The following is a 5,036-nucleotide window of genomic DNA, read 5'->3' on the forward strand; positions in this document are numbered from 1 at the left end:
GGGGGGGGTGCGATTTTGAAATTTTCGAAGGCCAACAAAAATAAATGTGCTTACTACCCCCGCCCCCTACCCCCACTGAGCAAACGTTCGGCTTTCAAATTTTCGGGATCAAAAAAAAAATTAGGCCCCCCCCCTAAGAAATCCTGTATCCGCGCCTGCTCCAAGTCGCCGAAAATATATGCGCTACTCTGCAACTGTTGACCAAATGGTGAGATAAAAGAGCACATGAAATATCAGGATTTGGAATTCCTACATCAGAAAATGGTATTTCAGGAAATATTCGCTGTCCCTTTCAAAGATTTTTAATCAATAATTGTTGAATGTGTAATGAGCTGAACAAGCGATCACAAACTTGTGTAATTTCATACTTTTTTTTTTTAATGCAAAAATACAAAAAGCACGCGAAAGCACGCATTAGCAAACTTAAAGTTATCGAAGATTGTAAATCATGGATTAATCATGGATTAAATGACGGGGCATTAAAACGTGCGAACATAATCGAATTATCCTAAAATATGTAGTTTTTGTCAGGATCTATTTTTTCTTTTACTAACTCTTGCACACAAATTAAAGGAAGGGCGGAGTACTAAATTTGAACAATTGTTTGATGCACTATCCCCTATACAATCCCCATATAAAGTTTATAATTTACGCCTGCCCGGCCGCGATTTTTTCTTCCAAAACAGGTTTGCAAATGCTAATATTTCCGGTCATCTGATTGGCTGATATGTTATGTCATTAGCAATAACCGTTAGGGTGAGTGATAGGGTTATAGAAATCATGCAGAATCACGTTTTCATCAACCCATCGTTGGCTCAATCGGTAAGGTCAGCGTAATACAATCTTGAAGTCGTAAGTTCGAATCCCAGTAATTTTCTGTCCTATTTTTGCCTTCATGAATATTGAGGCAAAGCAATACAAAAAAAAATCAAAGTCTAATTGTGACCTCTTTCCAAGCTGCTAATGACGTAGAACATATCAGCCAATCAAAAGAACAGAAATATAAGAAATTGCAAACATGTTTGGGAATAAAATTTTCGCTGCCCGGCCTCCCACTCCGTGAACGGAGGGATACCATGCGTGTTCCCAAACTCTCCGGCTCGTAACAAAAGAAAAGGTCTACCCGTATTGACTTTACACACCGGACTTTTGCTGAAAGGGGGGGGGGGGGGGTGATGAAAAAGGCTCGTATAACAAAAGAAAAAGGTCGACCCGTATTGGCTTTACACACCGGACTTTTGCTGAAAGGGGGGGGGGGGGGCGGGGGGTACCTGGCCTCCAAAATTCCCCGCAGTGGAAGAGCGGCTCTGAGCATGGAACTTAAAGCCAAGCGGCATGTTACGCATCCCATTGTTACGCTTTAGAAGTCACGCATATACGTTTGAATAAATTACAAGAGTTTTCAATCCTTGTATAACAGCTCCCTGATAATATGTATGCAACGCAACCTCTGTCCAAAGTGTAATGTTCGCGATGATAGATTTTTTTTGGTTTGCATTCCCAATTGCTATATCACTATGTCTAGGTGACTCATTCATGCATTTATCTCGTACAATGTACAATCACTATGAATATGACGGACAAAGAAAGAGGACAAAATATACAGTTCCTTAGGTAGACAAAGGAACAAAGTAAAACGGGTGAATATGCATGTGGTACCTGTTCTACACATTTTTACATAATAGCAATGAAGGGATGTTCCTTTGTCTACCTGAGGAACTGTATATTTTGTCCACTTTCTTTGTCCGTCATATTTATAGTGAATGCCGGTTCGGTTGTTATGGCTGTTAAAGAGATGTCTTTGGGTTTCACTTAAAAGGATAGTTGAGTTTTGTTGCTACACAAAATATTTTTTTTTGAGATAATGAAAAACTGAGTGTCAAAGAACATACAATTTAAATGACAAAATCGTCTTTGGTTGATCGAAATCGGTTATGAGACGGCTGAAATATCCATAACAACTTAATTTGAACCAGTCGTTGAAAAACGAGAAAGCGCCTTATAAGTTTTATTCCAGCCAATGACGACGTTGGCTTTTGTTGGCGTTAATTCGTGTTGGATATAATACACACAACCAGCCGGCCCGTGTATTGTTATTATTGATTAATTCATTAATTAAAGGTCACCGTATTTTTTTGAAAGTGGAGCTGAATTGATATGATCGTATTGGCTAGGTTTCACAAATTGTTGGGCCTAAAATTACCTTCATAGCAATTTGAGGTCCTAAAAAGCACTTGGAAGGCATTTGCGGTCAATTAAACAAGAACTAAACCATCCTTTAACATAAACTCTGAAAAGTTACAGCTTCATTCAATTTCATGACAACATAAAAATCGGTGAACATGACCTGTATTTTGGAGTCAGAAAACATTTCCAAAGTGATGTAGTGATAAGAGAGAAACTCATGCTTATTCGCATTCCTATATACACTGTATTTCCATGTCAATGCAATTCATCCACACATCGTTCTTGTTCAGCTGTTGTCATGTTTGTAAATGAGATGCAATTTGTTAATGAATCCCTTTTTTTTCCTTTTTAATTCACACTCACACGATCAGTAGAAGCACTAGGTGTAAAGCAGACCTACTTACAATGTTGCACTGCTTGTTTTATTATACACTTATTTTCCTTTCTCTTTCTTTTGTGTCAATATTCTAGCTTTACTGCAATTGACACAATCTTAAAGAGAAGAAAGGAAAATGGTTAAGGGAGGAGCAACTATACAACTCCACATGCACTGTAAATCAACTAAATAGCATCAGTATAACGTAAAATATTTTGTAATGGAATGACCAATGACTTTGCAGCTTTTGTTTGATATCTGTCGGACTCGCAAGGCTAGTTCCCTCACTTAGCAACCTTACATGCAGTCAGAAAGTAGATTATAATGAAATGACTTTGTAGCCTTCGTTCGATGTCTGCATGACTGGCATGCATGGATACCTGGCATAGCAATCGGGCATGGATGAATGAATTTCATTTATTTGCGCGAGCAAATAATAATGAAGGACGAGTAATTGTATCATTTTATCCGTTACTTTTTTAACAGGACAATGACGAAGCTCGATTCATCAACAAGCTAATATTAGGGACTTTTAGATTCGCACGGAGACAATGGGGATTGCTACGATCGACGTCCTTTTAATGCACTGCCTTGAATGGACGTCACACGTATCAGTCCACGCAAATCTAAAAGTCCCGAATGATAATCAGACGCGTACGAGGGTAAGCTTTTTTGGGTCATCCATTACCACAATTTTTTGTTATTTTTATTTTCTTTTATTATTATAGAAACCACGCCGAATTCTTTTTAACTCTTTCCTATAATAATTTGTTCGTCATTATCAGATTATGATATTTGCTCATATAAAGATGAAAGTCAAATAGGCTACCGAAAACCGAGGTTTATTGATAGATGCATATAATATATGCACACACACGTACGCACACAAGCGTGGGCGCGCGCGAACACCCTCCCTCCCACCCCAACACACACACATTCATTAACAGACTACAGACTCATCGATGACAATAAAACGAAAAAACAATACAGCATTGGCGTTAAATATATTACCATTCTCCTCTCAAAGGAACCTACTGCATGTACTTCTTGAATTCTATCGACCATGAAAAACACATTGAAGTCTTGGAAAATAAATATTTTCCAGAGCAATTAACTGACAGTTTCCGGCAGGCTACTTGACGTACATGTTCAGAGTGTACAAATCATATTTTTCGTCGCATTATCTTTTGAAAAGTGGAATTTTCCTGAAACTTCAACAGTGATACAATATCTAACGCTCATTATTGATATCGAGAGGCTTTCACCAATGATGCAGTAGAAGGATCTTTTCCCGTAAATATATACATGGAAGATGTGTCCGCTTTGTATCTCACAATGAGTCAGGTATGTTTAACCATTCACACATTGCATAATGTATCAAGAAAAGTGATATATTTTTTTTTACAAGGCTTTCTCTTCTTTATACGGTTTGTTCTCGTCCATTTTAACCCTGTCCGGAATTCCACAATAGCTTAAATATACAGGAAACTTCATTTTACTTAATTTTGAAAGAAAGTTCATTGTCAAAGAATTTTTAGCATATAATGTGATTGTTAAGTTATAATAATTTCTTCTTGGTAGGCAGATTTTTCATAAAAAGTCTATTATGCAATTCAATTCAACTCATTTTGATTAAATCAAAATTTATTTTTCCATTTATTATTCCATATCAACAAAAGTAGTAAAAGTGTACACAAAATAATGATAGCAAAAGCTGTAATACAAGGAAGACGGCGTACATGTAATTTCTAAAATCATATATGGTCAGAGGAGCGCATTTTCCAATCAGGTACTTGGTAGCAAAGTACTCTAGAAGGAAGCAGAAATGGCAGAGAAGCAGACTGGGGTAACTTTAAATGAAATTGGACAAAAATTAGAAAGTTGTAGATGTTTGAAAGTTGTAATTGCTATGGGTATGGGTATGGGCTCTCTAAATTGACTGAATCGGTATATCTCTGTGGTGTAATGGCGGACAACTTTCTCATTTGTTCCAACACATTAAATGACCAAAGTTTCAATTTCTCAACGTTTATGATTAGGGAGGGTCTTTTCTCTTTTGAGGACCTATAATGATACGTTACCTATACTATGTTTTGTAGTACCCCAAGGCAGAAGGCACATATACAGCTTCACAGTGGCGTACGCAGGATTTTTTCAAGGGGGGGGGGGGGGGGGGGGGGGGGGGGGGGGGGGGGGGGGGGGTAAGAGGATACTTTTTTTTTTTTGGTCTCGAAAATTGAAAATTTGACATTTTACTTAGCTGGGGGGAGGGGGGTAAGGTCACCTTTCTTAGGTCAGCCATGGGGGTAATTTTTTTTTAATTTTTTTTTTTAATAATTAAAAAAAAAAAAAAAAAAAAAAAAAAAAACCGAAGGGGGAGGGGGTTTAGATTTTTAGGGGGTTTACACACATTAAAATACCAAAGGGGGGGGGGGGGTTTAACCTCCCAAACACCCCCCCCCCCTGCGTACGC

The sequence above is a fragment of the Strongylocentrotus purpuratus genome, unplaced genomic scaffold, assembly GCF_000002235.5.
Source record: "Strongylocentrotus purpuratus isolate Spur 01 unplaced genomic scaffold, Spur_5.0 spur5_scaffold_16, whole genome shotgun sequence".
Lineage (NCBI taxonomy): Eukaryota > Metazoa > Echinodermata > Echinoidea > Camarodonta > Strongylocentrotidae > Strongylocentrotus > Strongylocentrotus purpuratus.